Consider the following 20,865-nt stretch of genomic DNA (forward strand, 5'->3'; position numbering starts at 1 on the left):
AAACATTGATAAAATGTCAGTAACTTTCATTCTAAAGTCCCTGGTGAATGTAAGGCCGATACTATTTCCTAAGTCTTGAATTGTATTTACCCAAAATAAATGTCATTCTACCGTGACCATTTCTTTTTAATGAGTGCAGGTGTCTAATTTTTACAGTTATTTTAAAAGCCACGATATTGCAAAAATACTGAAATGAGTATCCATCCTCATTAAAAGTTTTGATTAACAAGAAGGATTTTCATAGTACAAAAAATATGCACTTAACACCGTTGCTTGCCTTCCTTTTTGCAGAGTGTATCTTCTCTCACTGAAGGTCATTTTCTTTGGAAGGTGCATGCGGTAGATGCAGAATCTTAAAATGTATTGTATAAAAATGTGAGGCTTCATCACCATCTGTTACAAGTTTACAACTTGTTCCAGGGATCTGGGGAAACATATATCTTGCAAAAGATAGAAAATTTATTTTCAGAATAAGGCTGGGTGAACCCATTGTCACAACCATATACTAGAGTCTCAGAACAAGAGAATCCATGAAAAATAAAAAGATACTTAGTGTTACTCACTAAGGAAAAAGCTATTTTAATTCGGCCATTGTTACCTGGTTTTATAGTGAAAGGTGCAATAAAACTACCCCGGAGTTTCAAACTCGGGGAAATTCATGCTTTAATTATACAGCAAAGAGAGCACTGGGATATTATTATTCCCAGAATGATTGGCAGGAAGTCAGAGACTGAAACAAACTGGAGATCGTTCAGTAGGGGGAGATAGTAGCATTGGGTTTTTGTGGAGGAAGGCTGGAGGCTGGATAAAAAAAGGGGAAAAATGTGTGAAGTGACTATTAATAGAGGAGGAATTGTGAGGTGAAATTCAGAACATGAAAAGGAAAGGCAGAGATTAGATTGCAAAAATGCCACTCCATGCAGAACATGTCTAACAAACTGCTTGGTTACAACCTCAGAGCAAGTTCCCCCAAGAATGTGCTGGATATTTCATAGATGTTTTGGAGTATCTGACCACTCCTCCAAGTAGAAGTGAGGCCAGAGGTCTCTGCACTGCTGAACTGCAGTAGAAAAATTCAGGGAACGTAATTAGATGTTTACTGTCTGTGTGATTATCAAAAAAATGTCCATATTAGAAAGTGGATATATCACTATTCCTTCAGAGCGATTCATCCTTCTGAGTAGTGCATTATAGTTCTTGTGTTTCCTTCAAACTTGCTGTGACTTACCCCTTTTGGTTAGCCTAATGTGTAAATAAAAGCTAATCACATGGCATGAGATAAAAATTTCATGTTATCATTATATTTATGAGTTTATATTTGATATGCACTTTTTTTTTTCTATTATCGTTTTCTTGGATTAAGATGCTTGCATTTACTCACATTCTATTTACTCAAAGTGTTGTTTTTACTAAGTTCTGGCATAAACTATCTCAGGACAGCAGTAATTTATGTGAAGCTAAGTCCAATGTTTATGCAAGCTTCTGATGACATTTTATGCCGGGGTTGGTATTAGGAAGCAGTATGTGGAGGTGCCAAGTCTCCCGGCATGGCTGAGACTCAACAGATCTGAAGCCCTCCTCTTAATGGCCAGATATGCCTCCAGCCAAGATACTCAACTGCAGAGTCATGGGAAATACTTATGTACCAATTATGGGAAAGGCACATTTAATGAAAACTGTATGTTTACTTTCATAGTCTTAGGAAGATGGCCTAGATACTCGGTACAGCTGGCATATTGGCTGGGGTAGAAAAGCTTTCTTTTCCTATTTAGAGAATATATCATCCACATACTGTTACTGTACCAAAAGTGTTACTTGCTTAAGATAAAGGATTATTAGGAAAAAAAGACCTTAGGAGACCATCCCTAAATGTTACTTACAAAGTATTTGTGCTCCCCTGAACGGTTGTGTTCCTAGATATCAGCTCATGGATTTAATTGTTATTCACCTACTGGTTTTCTACTCGTTTTTCTGATTTTTAAAGCATAATCACTGTGCACAGAAAGAAAGTCTAGCAGGGATCTGAATAAACCATATTAATTAGTACATTTTCCTGTGTAGACGAGGTTACACACAATAGCCAAATGTAGCAATATTCTCCCACAGATTAAAAATTTAGAGGTTGTCATTAACCATTGGCAAGACTTCCTGTTTAGTTACACTATTCTAAAATGAGCATCAAAAGGATGTTTATTCTGGTATATTCTGCTCTACCTTAAATCAGAGTTTGGTCATTTGTCCCCTAGTTTGCTTCTTCACCATTTCAGAATAGGGGTGCTTTTTAAGATCTGATCAAAAAAATCTCATGCCATAATGCTTATCTATCCAACAAGGATTCACTTGTGAATGTGATAAAACTGGAATGAATTCCACTTTTTCAGCCTCTTTTTGTATTTTTAGTTATTGAAGTAGAACTGTGAAGCAGAAGGTCTCTCTCCATTTTCTCAGCCATCTTGCAGAGCTGGTAGTGGAATTTAATAGAGAGGCAATAAAAATGTGCCCATTCTCTGAAACTAGCAAGGAAATTGTCACATTTAATTTAAGTTTTAAGGAAACTCAGTTTTTCTCTTAATTCTGCCTATATTTATGAATTACTTATAATAATTGCTGCATTTTTCATTCATAAATTTTGATGAACTTCTAGTCCTGATTGTTGAGCTATCCAGACCTGTGCCTCTAAAGTAAAACTATCTTGGGAGAGCATGTTGTATCCTTGGTATTTCATGCAATATCCTAAATGGGAAAACCTCCCATGTCTGTGGTGTGACCTGGTGAGGATAAGAGAATAATTCTATACCATGCAGCAATCAGACTGAAGAAATACAGGGACTAGTCAAGGATCTCCAGCATTTCTTCATTTTCTGTCTTCTCAGGGACTTCAAGGAAAAAAAATTTGATTGAACAGCACATTCTGTGGTTTTTTTCTGTTTCTTCTTTTGCTTTGCCATTCACAACCACCTTGGCTGGACCTCAGGCTTTTCTGGGGCCATCAACCTGCCCTTTTCAATCTGTATTCCTGTTTTACCATTTGTTTTTCAATGTGCTTCCTTCTTCTCTCTGAGAAGTGTCTGACAGGTAGCACAGCCCTGAGCTGAGCAGAGCAGCGAGGAGAGCCTGGGACAATCCTCCCAGTGCACTGCAACTCACACACTGCACTCTTCTGCCAAGGGTGGGGCCCATTTTTGGTGTTTCTAGCCCAGATATCATTTCCAGTCATTTCTGGAGTCGCCTATTTATTTTGTTATCCACGACCCTTTAAAGTCCTGGCTGTCTTTTTTTTTGTTCCTTTTTTGCGTTTTCTTTTTTAAAAAATATGTGAAAGGCATGAGTAAAACGCATTAAAAAAAATAAAAATATCAGTCTGTGTTGTACCTCAGCAACATGCCATCCAATACTTCTCATAGCAGTGTTTTATCGTGTGAAAACAGTCTGATACTAAACTCTTTTCCAGGGAAGATCATTTGTCTGTGTGTCTAATGACAGAGTAAATGAACACCCCGAGCAGTCCGTATCCTAAACCTACCCAGGGATCCAGTGTGGCTTGGGTTTTGTAAAGAAATACAGTCCTAATACTCCAGGGAAATATAATTTAACTTTCATCTCTGGTTTGAAACATCCTTCATTTTCTCTCTCCACTCCCAAATCCAAGTTAGAGTTCTCAAAATGACTTGAAAAATGACACTGCAGGCAACAAAGTCGGTGATTACAGGTACCGTTTCCATTCTAGGCTGGACCTTGCAGATATTGTTTTCTGTTGCTTTTCTTGGAGCACAGGATGCTCTGACAGGAATGATACACAAAATTACATATTTGATTCAATGCCTAAAAGCCACCCTGGGATCCATAACCTTGCTTAAAGATTTAAGAAAGACCTTTAGTCCACTTCTGAGAAGGTTCTTAGCTTAGAAAACTTTATCTTTCAACTTTACTTCTTAGCAGCTGTTATGTTTTTTTGCTGTCGTTTGTTTGACAGGATCCAGTTATAGGTTCCGATGTCTGTTTAAAGAAACAGGGAGGTTGTTGGCTTTAAAATTCCCTTACTGCTTGTGTGTTCAACATTTTCCCAGGCTTTTCTACATAGTTTGCCAAGTAAAGGGACTGACCTTTTGTAGCAAACACTTTTTCATTTCTAAATGCTCACTTTGATTTTTGTCCCATTTTATGCTCATTCCAAACTGTTTACAACCCACTAAAAATGACTGTGAATTATATGTTTGTGTAATGGATTCCTTTTGTGGTCGGAGTGGAATGTTTACTTTGAACAATTAGTTATCTTTGGGCAGATTATAGTGACCTGAAAAAAGAATGGCTAAAATTATTATAGTACCTTAAGTATTTCCTTTTGTTATCTTCTCTGTGTGTCCAGTGTATTATTTACTGGGTTTCATTGCTCTGAGACCCAGGGAACAAATCATATTAAATAAGAACAGTGACAAAAACCCCTTTGAGTGTGGGGCTCTTGGCTTTGGGGGTGATCTGGGGTAGCCCCAGTGAGACTTCAGAGGCCACCATTAAGCACTTAAAGGCTGGATGTTCAATTTTAAGAAGGCATGATTTTGAAAAAAAAAAACAACTTCTTGCTCTCCAAAATTCAGATTTCTCACAGGCTCCAAAGTCTGACACCCCCAAGTGCCTAAAACTGATACCCATCAAGCTGTGCTTGATTGTGCACAAGATCATTGCAGACATGCAGACACACAGTCTCATGCTGCAGAATATTCAAGGTTTAAGGAAGAAAATGCCTTTATGGGCAAAGATAAAGTACCTTATGGGATGTAGTAAAGAAACACAGTCATCCCAATGGAGAGAAATGAAGATAAAAACAGTATTTTAAACTACTCACCTCCCAAATGCCATGCTGCCTTGTGACAGAAGGTTGTGTCCCTTTCATCAGTTTTATCTGTTAATCTAAAAGCTAAAGTGCAGCTAAAAGCACTTTAAAACCTATTTATAAAAAAAAAAAAAGGAAAAAGAAAGTGATATTTCATTACCTTCTAAATCATATATCGCTCAAAAGGTAGTCAGTATTCTGGTAGAATGTTTACACAGAGGAGAGTTCACTTATCTCAAGAAGTTAAGCAAAGAGGAAATGACTTTTAAAAATATAAAGTATTGTGAATATATTTATGTAGCTAGGAAAAAAATGAGTTTTTAAGAGTCTAATGCTATCTCATTTCTAACGGAAGAAAAGAACTGCAAAAGAATATTAAAAGAAAAAAAAATCCCAAACACCTCCTCAAGCTAAGGATTCCCATACTGGGATCATTGGCTTTGGCATGGTGGAGTGAGTGGATTAAAAACCAATGAGGAGGGCAGAACACACAAAGCTTGTGCAGCCAAGGAATGGATTCATAACCTCTGTATAAAACCCCAAGAAATTTACAGAATTGTTTAGGTGGGAACAACCCTCTAAGATCACTGAGTCCAACCATTCCCCCAGAACTGCCATGGGCACCATTTAAACCATGTCCCCAAGTGCCACATCTACACAGGTTTTCAATCACTCCAGGGATGGGGACTCCACCACCTATCTGCACCTCTGTATGTATTATAATTCTCATTATCAGGTTTGAGTTCAACAGCATGTTCCTCAGGATTTATTTAGCTTAAGCAAAATTTTAAGTTTATTTGGCACTCAAAAATAGTTCATTCCCATCCCTGAGGACCTGAGGGAGGCAGCAGGAAAGTACAGGGTAGTTCTGCCAGGGTGTGCTCACCACCATCTTGGGGCTCCCAGTAAATGCACAGTGCTCCTGGGACACTTCCCAGCACGGTTAGACCAAACCCATCAGCCAGTGGCATAAAGGATTTACTTGGCATGGCTTCCCTGAGAAGGGAAACCTCAGGAGACTGACCTATCCTGTACCATTTTATATTTGTGTCTGAGTGCAGGATTATTCTCCAGCAGCACTTGGCCCCTGAACAACCACTGAAATGTATTCTGCATTTTTTCACTCTCGTATCTTTCTATCCTCAGAGCAAGAAATTCTTCATGAATAGCAGTTTGTTTCCTACAAGTTCATTCATTGATTTTCAGTACTTATTCTCCTCTGTAAATGTATTTTCCAAGCTCTTGTTTGATTCTCCCAGGCCTACACATGCTTCCTTGCTTACTCTGATATAATTTTACATTCTGTTTCCAGTGGCTTTAAGATTCAGTACCCTGAAAGTACAGAGATCATGTTGCTCCACCAAATGATCTGAGCTCCCAGTTCTGCTAATTTTGTACTGTTCATTCTTTCCCACTTTGGGATAATCTATTATGCTTGGATCCAGGCACGCACTAAAAGCTAATACTTCCATGAAGAATGTGCAATTTGTACTGTTTAGCTTGTGATGAGATTCCTGAAGTCTTTTATGATTCTATCTTGTTCCAAGGAGGGTTTTGCTCCCAACTTTTATATGCACTGAATGCAAAAGAAAAAGAAGAGAAAAAAAAGGGGGGGAGGGGGTGGTGAAACAAAACAAACTGATAGGAAAAAAAAATTGCACACACACAAAAATATCCAGCAGTTCAGCAGATAAAGCCTTTTTCCAGGGAATTCTAGTGTGCAGAAGAAATCTGTTTCTGAGGGCATTGAACTATGTTTACTTTAAAGTGGCCAACGAGCATAAACTCAAATGTAGAGATGAATGCAGTATAAAACAACAAAGTTCTGAGAAAAGCCCTTGCAAGTTTGCGATTTAAAATGTTTGATGCTTTTCTTTTTTTTTAATTTTTTTTTTTAATAAACTCTTCTTTTGAGTAGAAATTAAGAGCGGTTGAATTTAGTGCAAACATGTTGGCAAGCTTTCCTCAGCCATTTCTGTCTTCAGGCTCAGGCAATCCCACTATAGCCACCTTTCTTAGAGTAAGAGCCAGCTAATAGTGTTGTGCAAGGTCCAAGTCGGAGTTGGCTCTGGAGGGTATTCACTCTGGGGCCTCTGTGTCTGCTAGAAAGCCACATTCTGAGTTAGAGAAAAATATCAAGAAGTGTCAACAGGAAACATCACGGAAGGGCATACAAGACAAATTAGAGAAAAGGAGACAACAGACAAAAAAAAAAAAAAAAAAGAAAAAAAAAGGGAATAAAAGCCTTGTAATGACAAGGCACAACAGAGAATAAATATATAATTATTTAAAAATTTGAAAGAAGACACTCTAAGTTGGTTAGAAGAGGGAAGAAGCCATAAAACAGGCAGGCATTTGAACCAGTTGTTGTCTTTGTCATAGTTACCTGATACCTGGTTCATTGATTAATCTGTTCCAGAGAAATGTATCCATTTCTATGAAAAAATAGGGGGGATTTGTATTTTAAGCCGTGCCAGTAACAACAAGCAGACACTCAGTGTGCACCAGAGTAACATTTACAATGCCTGGGCCAAATTCATGCCTTGTGTAATTTTATTGCTTTTACTGGAATTACACCAGAGATGAGTTTGGCCTTTTGCCTTTTTCTAGCATTGTATAATATATCTATTTGCGAACATGTAGAAGGAAACAGGGCATTTTGTCTTCCGAATTTTCCATAAAATCCTGTTCAATAGGCATAATAAATAAAACAAACCACTTAACCTACGAAATAAAAAAGAATCAAACAACGTTTTCTAGATATTAAAATAATGTTAATACACTTTGTAAATCAAGGAGTTGACACTTGTACACACTGAAACAAAAAGTCCAGAGAAATTGAAAGCCAGCTGACTCTGTGTGTGTGTGTTACTTGCTCTGTGCCAAAGAGAGAATGAAGCTCCTGACTCACCCCCTGCTCAAAGGCAGATTCAGGGAAGCTCACACACAAGGGTATTCACCTCCCAGCCATGAAAAAGGTAAAAAGAGAGACACAAAACTCCTCTCTTTTCCCCTGAATAAGCTGAGGCTGTGAGGCACTATGCCCTGGTACAGCACACATGCCATCACAGACAAGGAGCTGGCAGGATTTCCACTGCAAACCCCATTTAGTCAGACTTTGCAGTTCAGCCATTAATAGAACACTTTGGGCTAACACTTGACAAAATGAATCTTGGCCTAGAAGAGATGTTCACTCACACACAAACACACACAAAAATAGAAGTTAAGTCCATTAAGTTCCTTTAAAAGGAAAAGAGGTGTAATTTCAGATCCTTTCAATATCTTTCTGCTTAAATAGAAAGTTATATTTTTTTTAAATATTATGAAAGTATAATCCCACAATGCAAACTAAACACTTTTCCTATGGAGAAATAAAAAAAAAATCTACTACAACTACAATGTAATTTTTTCAAAAAGTTTTACAGCAATAAAAGAAAACACACTAAAAAAGAAGTTTTACTGTCCGCATGCCACACGATGGGGTCAGTTTAAAAAACCCGTCTTCTTTTTTTTTCTGCCTGCAATTCAAGAGAGCAAATAACTGCAGTTGTATTTTATTACTTCAATTATTTGCTGCAGCAGCTTGTGTTACATCAATGTTTTAATCATATCATACCACAGTCTAATGGGATTGATACCTAAGTAAGAGGAATTGCACCCACAGAGAGCTTCAGGAGGAAGGCAGAGGGAAAAGCAGGAGGACAGATTAAAAAGGAAGCTTTATGTGAAGGCTTTCACTTCTTTAAGAGAAGATTTCTCTGGTTTTTTTGGCTCCCCTGAAATTATGAAACTGATATGGTTAGCAACCTACTAACAGAATTGTCCCTAAATTGGCTACTGCATGATAACCCCCCAGGGAACTAACAAGTCTTTCAAAGATCTCTGTCTGTTGGCTCAGCAGATTGTTTCATTGTGATCAGGATCCACACAGATCATGGATCCAATTATATAGCAAACCAACTTCTTTTGTCTTCACTCAAACAATGGTTTGGGAGGAAGGGCCTAGATGTAAATGAGAGCAAAATGTGAGCATTTTGTTTCATAACACAACAGACCTCTTGGTTCCTTCAACTCTCTCCCTTTGGTTCTTTCATGCACCTTTTTTGATGTTAGAGATGATGCCTTTCAAATAACTGACCTTTTTTGGAAAAATACATTGGCAGTCAGAAACTGCTTTCTCATGCTTATTCTCTACAGGTTATTTCTTCCTGTAATTCCTGCTTTATTAAAACAAACCTCTGTCCACCAAGACAGATGGAGACTTCTCTTTAGGGACTAGAATAGATCTCTTCTGTGGTCAATAGTTGTGCCTTACAGTTAAGGAAATGGGTCAAGTTTTGTTGTTTCAGGGCCTTAAGCTTTATCTCTTTGGGGAAAAAAAAAAAAAAAAAGTAAATTCCCAGATTTTCATTCAAGATTTAAAAATGAATAACTTGTTTAACTGCCAAGACTATGGACCATTAGCAGGTGACACTTGAGGCTCTTAAAATCACCATGGATGCCTCCAACCCAAGGGTAAGGTGACATCTCTGAAATGCCTTCACTCAGAAGATAACAAAGTCCCCAAAAGGCAGAAAGACGTTGTTCCATCCTCTTTTCTTCACCTTTGCAGGAAAATTCCCCCCAATATTTCAAACCTTATGCTGTGATTTGTCAGTCCTGAGCTGACATGGTTTTATGTTATAACACCAAACTATCTGCCACCAAATGGCTTCACCGTGCCAGCAGTGACCACACAATGGTGTTGGAGGTGCCACAGCTTTTTGTTTACTTAGAATTGAAATAATTTTGATGAGTGTATGGTATCAGTTAGCAAGTGTTGAGTTCCTCATGGTGATAGTGCTCATGTTGACTTAAATGGAAAACGGATCAGCTCAGAAACCTTTAATAAGAAAAGTTCCTTCATGTGCTTGTAGTGATGCCCTGTGGAGCCACGAGAACTAAAAATCTGTCAGCATACTTGGTAGAGACTTTGTTTCATGGTTCTCTAACTCATATGATTGAGATTAAAGTGAACAAAATCTTGGCACACAGCTTGGCAGGCGAGAAGCATTCCTGTGTTTGTGTGTGTGAGACAGAGGGACAAAGAGAGGGGGAAATTTAGCAGTCACTCATTCGGTGTTAAATTATCAGGTGCTACATAGTTTTAATAAACCTTAGTAGAAAGATAAGATACATCCTCTGCTATTGAAAACTGCTTTCACTTAGACTGTAAACTCAGCTTTGAACCAGCTGAGCATCCCCTCTAACCACTGAAAACAAAACCATTCCAATTCTCCAGCCCAAACAAATTGCAAAGCCAGACTTGAATCCAAACAAAGAGGTGGAAGGTTCTGGAAGGGTGCTATTTATGCAGGCAGGTTTTCCTGCTTTGGCACTAAACCAGAGCAGCTACAAAACATTTTATTTAATGCCCTGATCTGTGACCTGTAGGACTATCCTCACAGCAGTGTCTGCAAAGACATGATATTTTTAAATACTTCTCAAACTCTCATGATGTAGATGCCTGAAAAATATCTGAATTTGCACACTAAAAATGGTTCACAATGGTGTCTTTTATTATCTCTGTTTCAGTTGCATTTTTGTCTTCTGATATGCCATACATTAAAAACACAAAAGGCCACAGCTTACAGCAAGAGTTTCTGTTAGAAACTCTGAAAATGCCTTGGATGTCTGTATAGTAAATGTCATTAATAATTACTGGAATTTTCACCAAAGAAGGAAATTAGATATGGAAAGCACTTTATGCCAACTTCATCTTTCCAAGCCTTCAGAAATACCAGAGGGCCTATGTGAACCCTAGTGAAAGGGATGAGATTGGATTTCTACCTTCCTTACATCATTCCATGCCACAGTCAGCATTAAGACACAAAGACAACGATTCAAATCAAATTTCTTCCTGTAGCTTTAAATTATAAAATAATTATCTTCCATGAAAATATCAAATTATATTAATATTTATGCATTTACTTCACCCAAAAGTCAGCTAACAGATAGCCAGTGCATTTTATTGCCAGCAACTGTTTTTTTTCTTATCAGAAGTCAGTATTTTTAAGTATTCCTTGCATGTCTCAGCTATGTTTTAGTTATATAATTTGTATTTCATTGAGGTTTTTTTTTATTTGCATATTTCAAAGCAGAAAGCAATTTGTTCCTTTTCAGACTATACTTAAAACAACTTTTTTGAGGAGTCCCTGAGCAATTCATTTACAAGTTTTGTGCTATTTTAGTGTATTCTATCCTGGAATGCATGTCAAACCATAGCATGAAAACTATGGAGCTGCTTCTGCCAAAATAATGAAGGACGCACCAGTCTCTCAAGTTTTGGTACTTATCAATCTTTGTAATCCAGTTCAGGAGTGTTATGGTTTCTGCAGACACCTTGACTGCATCTTTTGGTGAGTGTTGCTTTGGTGCTCAAATTTTTCCCAACTTAAATGGAGACAGAAAAAAAAAGATTTTAAGTTATTTGAATATGTTTGGAGACAGAGAACACAGTGGAAATGACAGGAAAAATAATCTATATATATAGCTGCAGAGTCCTGCAGCTAAGATGGCAAACTAAAGTGGAAAAATATGTAGACACAATAGGTTTGTGTCATATTAAAATTGATGTCTCTGTTGTTTCCTGTAGTGCTGCTTAATGCCACTGTTTCATAACACTAAATATGAATTTCGCAAAAACAAGAAAATTTTACCCACTTCTTAGACTAGAGATTTATCACACTAAAAAAGGTGGTTGGGCATTCAGTGGAATCCCACAGTTTTCACTGTTATTGGGTCTTGAAATGTGAGCAAAGTTCACAGAGAGAGGCTCTATTAAAGTAGAAGCTATCTGCGTATGGACATGCACACACACACCTTTGTGTTATCGCATTTATATGTTGGGCAGATATGCAATGCTAAGAATTCAGGGTTGGTGTTGGATAGCTGTGTGAATACTTATCATCCAAGACAGCCTCGGGGTTTTCCACACAGCCGTGGACTGCAACACCCAAAGGTGTCTGATAGCGTGCCTTAGACTAAAGAATCTACTTTTTAAATGTTTACTCCTCTTAAAGATAAAAAACAACCATGAAGATAGATGCCTACAACACAATGTGAATAACAAAGACCACTACCAAGTGTACATTAAAACCTCAGCTCAGATTTTAGAGCAGGGTTCTGCACATTCCTCTGTTAGGAACTCAGAACCTCTGTGTTTCCTGTCCCCAGACAGGTCTGATTTCTAACTGCAGGACACAGATCCAGCCTTCTGTGCTATGCAACAGAACAAGTGCTATCAAGTGCCCCACTGATATTTCTTCAGCTGCTGTTGAGCTGTAGCAGTTAAACTCTGCCTTGGCATCCCTGCCCAGGGATGCTCAGGCTGGAGGATGGGTCCATGGAAAGTTGAGTAGGACCTGATCCTGGAGATAACAGAGATTACCTTGAGACATCTGAGGCTGGACAGAGCACAGTGTCAGGTTATCAAGTAATGGATCTGCTATAAAGAGTGTTTTCCCTATCTGGACTCCTCTGTTGTCTCTAAAACCAAAAAAAATTTTGGAAGAAGCAGGTCTGTGATTTTCAATTTGCTTCCTAAATATCCCTTTTCCACCCTAAACTTCCTATCCCAGTCATTACTATATATAAAAAAAAAACTTGAACAAAAAATCTCTTTGCCAAGCAAAGGTGCTGCAGTTCTTCCACTTCCAACTGCTCAAAGTCCAACAAGAAGCAGCACTAGTCAGGATGGGGAGGTGACATTACCGAGGTCTAATTTAATCTCTCACTATTGTGAAAGAAGGAAAAAAGATTTGTCCCTACTGTGCACTAAATTCTCTTTAAAATCAGCATTGGGAACAAGGGATGTTTGGAGAATTGTAGCCGTCCCTTAGCTTTAACCACAGTTCCTACTGGTGGTGTCAGTGGACCTGACTGGAAGTTCTGCACGCTCCTAAAAGGACCTTGGACCCCCCAAAGTGCAACTTCCTTTAGAGTTCTGATGTTGCTCAAAAAACACAGGCACGATGTCAGTGATGATGGATCCCCTAATGAAGCACAGTTCAACCAAAGTGGGAGGATTTAGCAAAATGCATAAATTTCTTGTCTGCTACTGTCTGTAAGAGGCAGATCTTTACAGTGAGCCTAAGTCACAGCTGGCTTTTTCTGGAATGGTTTATGCTCTTGACCCTCCTCGGCTGTATAGCCAATAGGGAGTTGTCAGGCTACATGTGTTTTTAAACTTCTTTCAGCTAAATCAGAAATCCAAAAGCAAAATACAGCTCTCAGCAGTATCATGTGGAGTTGTGACACTCCCTGGAGGGCTGGGGTACATAAACCAATGAATGGATTACAATGAGGCATAAATGTAGTATTTTCATCCATGACAGATATAATCTCGAGCCTGTATTTTTCGTGTTACTTAACTCTTTCAGAACATAATGTGTGACAGAAAATGTCTTATAATGCACATTGCAGTAAATATCAGTCAAGTATGCTTTATTGCTGAGCTCTACATGTTTCCAGAAGTTAACAGGCACAGCTGGGATATAAGAAATGGCAATGTTGTATATATTTCTTGAACATACAAAATACCTTGGCTCTCTTCTCCCCCACCCTCCACATTGCATCCCCAGCTGTTCTGATCATGTCACACAGTGGATGAGTTTTTCCATCGTCAGCTTCTCCTAAAATGATAACCTTTATTCAGGCTTTCATCCTTCCCAAAATAAACAGCATTATCCATATTGTCATCACATTCAAATTAGACTATCAGAGTGTGGCACAGAATAATAGAAATGGAAGGTGGTAAACTAGCTGTACCTAGCAGAAAATGCTCAATACAGGTAGCATCCACTGATTTTAATATAAAATCCTAGAATTATTTGCACTGGAAGGGACCTTTAAAAATCATCTCATTCCACCCCTGCCATGGGCAGGGACACCTTTCACTATCCCAGTATGAACATTTCCAGGGACAGGGCATCCACAGCTTCTCTGAGCAACCCATTCCAGAGCCTCACCACCCTCAATCACTCTTGGTTAGCAGGAAAAGAATTGTACTTGATAAAGTAGCAGAAAACCAAAGAAATCTTATTTTAGTTCAGATGAATTAAGGATTGGTCAGAGTGGATCTCCTAACCCGTACATGAGAAGCAGTAACTGCAGCAGATGAAAGGGAATAGGAATGGTGAAGGAGGTATTAAAAGAGAAAACAAAACATGTAAACAAAACAGAGAATAAGCATTCCCAAAATTAAACACTAATGTGTTACAGAGAGAGAACAGCTACTTCCAAACATTTGGCAATTTCAGATATTATACTGCATTGCATGAAGACAATGTTATTTTCTTTTAAACTGCCATTCCATTTAAAGCAGCAAGCTGATGTGTGTACTTGAGGTCTGTATTTGGTAGGCATTTTTCCCCTTTAGCATAAACCTTGTTGATTTAAAAAGTGAACAAAGATGAATCAGGTGGTAAATGTATTCATGTAATCATTTTCATTAATAAGCTGTTATAAATAATAGAGGGAAGGTTTTAAGTGTATAATTCTCTGTCGCACAATTGAGATTTTTCCACATCTTCAGCAGTAAGTTAATTAGAATCACCTGCATTTTCTTGGGCGGACACCAAATGGATTGCAAACAAAAACAGATTAAAATAGCTGTAGCTCATGGCATACAGATGACAAGATTCACAAAGAGGACAATCAGGCAATGAAAACCTCCTCTTTTTCAAACATTTTTAAAGGAAATTCAGCTCTTGTGAGTCGCTGTAAAAAGACGTTTGTAAGTGTTTCGCTGAAAGACTAGAATGGCTTTGTTTCTGATCCCATGATGAGTGAAAGAAATGTTTAAGAAAGATCACTTTACAGAGAGATTCAGACTGAAATGTGATGACTGTGATTCAAGCCAAGCCAAAAATTACAGCTCAGAATTAAAGGGGATGGACGTGGCTTGGGAATCCATTTTCCCACATTCCTGAATCTCAATCATCCCAGCCAATGTTTAAAAGAAAATACAGTGGAAAGCAATGAGGTCACTTTGTTTAGCTGCAAGAAGTGGGACTAGCAGAATGGCAAAAGTATATATTGGGGGTAAGGGCAAAATTACAGTGAGCACACTGCGTGTTCGACGGCTTCATTCAAAACAAATAGTCTCAAAGCTTAGTTTAGTTTCTTATTACAGGCAGCCTCCTGAGGAAGTCTTGTTGTTCCTGGGGCTTTTAAACCATAAACTTCTTGAATGTCAAAGCACAGCACAATAGAGAAGACGACAGAGGCAGAGCAAGCTTGATTTGGGCATTAAACAGCAGCCCTGTGTAGCAGTGAACTGTGTGCTCATTTAAATTACACTTGCTTTGTACTCTCACTGCCCTTATTTATTTGTGTATAAATATCTGAGTGGAAACTCTACCATCGAGTCATATGAAACAGAATGAGGTATATCCTCCATCATATTCACTTGTTACTCATTCTCAGTATGTAATGCTCATATTCAGTGTTTTAATTGCTTCCATTAAACAGTTTCTATAGGGTCTTGAAAACAATAAGATCTTAGTCAAGCTTTTCTCCTTTCATTGCATCTTCGAGTTATTACTGCAAGAAAAAATGAGATTCTCTTTTTATGTAGGAATGCCCCTCATCTTCTTGATATTATTGCAGTCAAACATAGAATTATTTCTTTTCAGCTAATTTCCTAAAGATATTCACCAAATCTCATGTCAGACACCTCCAATAGAGCCGTTTCATAGCCTTTTAAGGAATAGTACAATATTCCCTCTCCTTTCTTTCCCCCACTATCTCTGTCTTTACTGAATTCTAAAGCAGTGTTTGATTTCTACTCATCATAGGAAAAAAGAAAATTTTGTTATGCTGCCTTTAATTCAGGCTTGCTGCCACAGGTCCTGCAGTTGGGCAGTGCTGGAAGGAAGTCCAGTGCCTTCAAATGTACAGGTGGAGAGGACCTTTCTCCGTCCTCTCTTTAATAGGAAGCAACAAAGCTTTTCTTTTATATTTCATGTTATTTGGTTTGCTATCAAGTCCAGTGCTTTACTACAGATCCTATTTGTAGCCCATGAAGAGGTTCAATCTCATCCCTGCTTCTTTGATACTCCTCTATAATTCAAGGGATTACTTTAGTCCTGTTTGTTGTAGCACTGAGCTCAGAGATCATGTTCAGCTCTTTATTTAAAATAAACCTCAAGTCCTTTGTAGCCTAAATCCAGAGTGCTGGATGTACCTTGTGTTTCTCCATACTAAACCTGATTTTGCCAGACTGTGGCTGTTTAAGGTAGTAGTTCAGATCTTCTGTAACTTTACCTGTCCTTGTCATCATTTAATATCTCCCTGACCTTTGTGTCATCTGCTTGTTTTGCCAAGGGAATTTTTTTCTCTCATTGTCCCATCTCTGATAGAGGTATTAGGTGGCACTGGATGAGAGCTCTGCTCTTGAGAGCTGTGCCAGTTCTGACCTTGCTAACTGATATCTCCCATTAACTTCCACATTTTGAGGTCTGTCACCCAGCCAGTTTTTAATCCATGTAATATATGCCCTGTTAATTCTATAGAATGCAAGTGCTTTAATCAAAATGTCGTGTGGTACTAAGTCAAAGCAGCATGGAAAGCCAAACACTATTTCAACACCACTGCCTTCACCAACCAGACCTGTCAAATACTCAGTTCCATCCAAAAATGCAGTAAGTTTGCTAGACAAAGCCCTGATTTCCATGAAACCGTGTTGTTTGGGATTAATGATATTTTGTTATGAATTATTTGTTCATAGTGTCCTGAATTAATTATTTAAGTAGACTGTCTGTGACTGAGGTCAGTCTAGCCAGTCTCCAAGAGCATCACTCTTACTGCTTTTACAGTATCAGAGTAACTCTTCAGCCTTAGTCATTTCCAAATATTTCTCTGTATTTTGTTTCCAAATGTGAGGTACAAACACATCGTGGCCACCAATGGAAATGGATGCTTTTTACAACAGTGGTTATTTTTTTGTCCTTCAGATTGACTTCCAATATCATGCACCCTTTGATCTCCTAGGCCTGTTTATCCTCTGTCTGGTGGCAGTATCTAACATGACATTTTTATGGCACCTTTTCCATGGTAGCCAGGTACTCTCTCTGGACAGGGGATGGACCTGCTTCTCCATCAAATGATGATGTGCTGCTGATATGTTTCTGGGGCATTTTAATCCTCAAAAGTGTGACAATCTGCTGGGAGGAGAACAAGAAAGGGGCAGTTTTGGTGATCAAAACAGCAGCTTTGTCCCATCAGAGCAGAGTCAACCCCAGTGCCAGCCCCCAGCTCTGCTCCAGGGGCATTGGGCATGTACAGCCCCACCCTCTGCCACACCAAAAAGCAAACAGGGATTTCAGAAACACTTTCTGGTGTGTAGCTCACATTTTCTACATGGTTTTCATCATTTTCACCTCTGATTTCCACGGCATCAGACAAAAAATGTTATTTTTGCTCACACATTCACCTGAAACTATGGGTACATTTTGTCACCCTATGGAGATACAGTATTTTAATGTCAAATTTTAGTGTTTAGTTTGCTAGCCTTCATGATTTTCCTTCTACTGGAATACACATATTGATCCTTTTGTGAAATTTTCTTTTTGCTGCACTTTGTTTTGTTTTTCTCATCACGTTATTGTGACGTGGATGTATTTCCTGCATTCACTTATTTCTTTTTCTTTAAATGATTTCTTGTCTCACTTTTTGTGCCCTCAGTAAACTTAAAAAAAAAATGTTTATAAATCAGATATTTATGGTAAGATGCATATGAAAACACAAGGAAAGAATTATAGTTTTAGGGAGAACATACCCTGATAATGACCTCTTAAATATTTGTAAAGATAGCCCTGGGCATCTGAGCCCACAAAATAGTTTATAATACAACAGCTTGATTGCATAATGATACTTTAGTTTTAAAACGTATGATCTTTCTGTTTATGGGAAGGCATAATAGGCTCCTTTGAAATACAATAGTTCTGCCCTGAACATAACTGATTTTAAATGAAAGGACTAACTAAAGAATGCCTTTCTTCAAGTTTGTACTTCACTTTGTTGTTGAATCCAGCACGATGGTTTCTTTTACAAAACAGGCCTGGGGACCACACCTATTTCAGGATACATTAATTGTGAAAGTTCCATGGGTTTCCACGCAGGAAGTTACCTAGTGCTGTTTGAAATTGTATGTTTTAAATTCTAAATCTTGTTAAAAACCAGAGAAATTTCTGAATACCACCACCCCTTTCTCCTTGCACATAGAGAAGTTATTTTTATTTTCAGTTTGAAGATATTACCAAATAGAGATTAGGATTAGACAGAATCCAGTGTGATTTGGAAGAGGGATATTTTTTTTTTATATGCAACAGAAATGAGTTAGTGAGAACATTTAACTTCAGACAGTTCATAAATCACCTGGACTACCTCAATCAATACTGAAATCTAGTATTTTAAAACATTTTTTTAAATAAATATATCATCTAAACTCTAATTTTCTTTTGTCTGTTAGTATTTCCCTGCAGTACCTAGTTCCAGCTTAAACTGGTCCTAGATCTGATATTGGCCTGCATTCTTTGTTACTTCATTTTGGACAGGAGTGCAAGAAATGCTTTAAATAAATATTCTTCTACCATCCCTCGTGCAGTGCAGAGTGACTATAACTTTCATTGCTACTTGTGAATCTCAGCCAAGTCTGAGCCCAGTTGCCTTTTAAATTTCTCATCAGGAGCACCTGTGTAATTTTTTAAAATAAAATAGTTAAAATTTGCTATAGTTTGGCAGCTGAACTGATGCATTCCTGAGTAAGACCTTTTCTACATTTCTCATATCATTACAAAATTTAGTGTGGAAGTCATTATCGTGCTTTTGGCTATAATTTCTAATTGTGGGTCCATCCTGTTCTCAGGTTCCTCATTAAAACAAACAGAAACAGAGTTGGAGACTGGAATACAAAGCAAATAAAATACTTGTTCTCCTTTAGGGCAAAATCCAGTGATTCTTCCCTGATAAACCCCATCCTATAGTGAACTAAAGTTGACTTTATTACTATGAATTTTTTTTCTTGAAAGTTCCTTTACCACTATACTTAAACTCCAGCACCAGATAGGAAACTGGGCAATGCTTTTGTTTCATCTTGTTCCCTAAGTATTTATAGCCTGCTGTTCATTCTTGATGGAGCTACCCTTAAAAGTGAATTTGCTTTGAAAATTCTTCATAGAATCAGGATATAAAACCTATGAAATACACTTTTTTCTCTCTCTTTCTCTGCCATTCTCCTTTGTGCCTAATTGGATTTCCAAAATAAGTTGTTAACAATCCAGCAAAGATAATGTGGTCATGAAAAGGATGTCCAAATCCACCAATTTGCATTGGTTTGGTTTGGCTTAACTTTCAAAGCTATTGGAGCAGAAAGTTGATGGCACGTGAATGTTATAATCGGCTTGATTTTTTTTCTATTTTTTTTTTCTCTGCCGTATTGTATAGTGCCCAAATAAAATGCTAATCAAACCTCATTACTGGACCAAAATTAATTTATTAACAATAATAATGCACTTGTGTACTCCAGATCATGTTGCAAGATGTAACAGCCACGAATTTACAACACAGCTTGTTCATTTTCACTTGATCTGGGTGACTTATGCAGGTTCCAAATTGATGCTCTTAATGTGAGACTACTTCACCCAAAGTGACATGGATTGTTTTCACTCCCACATAACCAATGAGGTTAAGAACTGAACTGAGTTAGATCCAAACAAAAGTTAGCATTCTGTCTGGTGGCTTGCCTGTTTGTTAGTTTGATTTATTTTTCTTTTTTAATTTCTGGTTTAGACTTTAATTTACGTGATGCAATTCTTGATCCTCTACCACGGGAGTCCCACAGTCCTATGCTGGGAATTAGTCTTTCACTCTCCCCTTACTGAAACAGAATTAGACTCTTCAGATTTAGGTTAGAATTGCATTACTTAAACATTTTAGTAATTTCCATTTGCTCATATGTTATATATCCAGCAGATGGATAATTTCCAAGATTTTTTGATTACTAAATCCTTTCTGATTTCTCTTAAATAAACTTTTTCTTTATCCCTCTGTAACCAGAGGAGAGATGTTCCTGAAATGAATCATCACTCTCAGTATTGTTGCAGGATATCCACAAGTTCAGGGTAGAAAACTATCCAATAAAATACACAATTATTATCAATAACCAGAAAAATAAATTATAATTAATTTTAAAAGTAAGTTTTTAAATGCAAACCAAATTGGGATGTTCCTGGCTGCAGAGACACAAAACGAGAAATGTGTTTTGTGAAGAGACAAAACAAGCATGCAAACACACACAATATTTTACCTGATGTCAGTCTGCATCAAAAGGAAAAGTAAGTTTTTCAAATATTTCTACATCATTGAGAAATGCATCCAAACACTTGAGTCCACTCATGTGCCATGGTGCAAGAGACAATAAAGACTTGAACCTCAGCTTCTTCTTCTTTAACTGTTATCACAGTTGGGCTTCTGGGCTTTCCCATTTGTTTTTACTCTTACCTATACCTTCAGATTTCCTTTCCCTTCACCTCAAACTGGAAAGCTATTTCCCCTAGATACATTGTCAGGGAGTGTTTCCTGAAAATTTTTGGGTTTGACAAATTAGCGTTTTCCAAGAGAAAGGCTTTCTCTGAAACTGCTTGCCAAAACCTAATTAAAACTTGTGTTCCAAGGGATAAGTAGCCTTTTAAAAAAACTGATTTGTGTAGCTTCCCTTGGCTTCTTATGTACTTGCAAGTTTTAAATGTGAAATGACAATGTATGTTTTCATGGGTTCGATTTTCAGGCACTAGGATTGGGTTGGTGTTGCACCTCAGCAAATTCTCCCGGAAAGGAGAGCAGTTCCCATGTGCTTTGAAATGCTACAGCTATGCAACAGGGGCTGGAAGTGCTATTTTAAACACTCATATCAGCAGAGCTTGCTGTAGGAGATAATATGTCACAAAAGGGAGTATGACATCTAGTTTCACCTAGAAGATAAACCTTGAGTA

At 37.9% G+C, this 20,865-nt stretch overlaps 1 protein-coding gene across 1 annotated transcript in view; it reads left to right on the forward strand.

Annotated features, from left to right (window-relative positions):
* ARHGAP15 (Rho GTPase activating protein 15) overlaps positions 1-20,865 on the forward strand; it is a 321,465-nt gene that overhangs the window by 195,642 nt on the left and 104,958 nt on the right. The gene's annotated exons all lie outside the window — the stretch shown is intronic.

This window comes from Catharus ustulatus, chromosome 7 (genome assembly GCF_009819885.2).
Source record: "Catharus ustulatus isolate bCatUst1 chromosome 7, bCatUst1.pri.v2, whole genome shotgun sequence".
In the NCBI taxonomy this organism is placed as follows: Eukaryota; Metazoa; Chordata; class Aves; order Passeriformes; family Turdidae; genus Catharus; species Catharus ustulatus.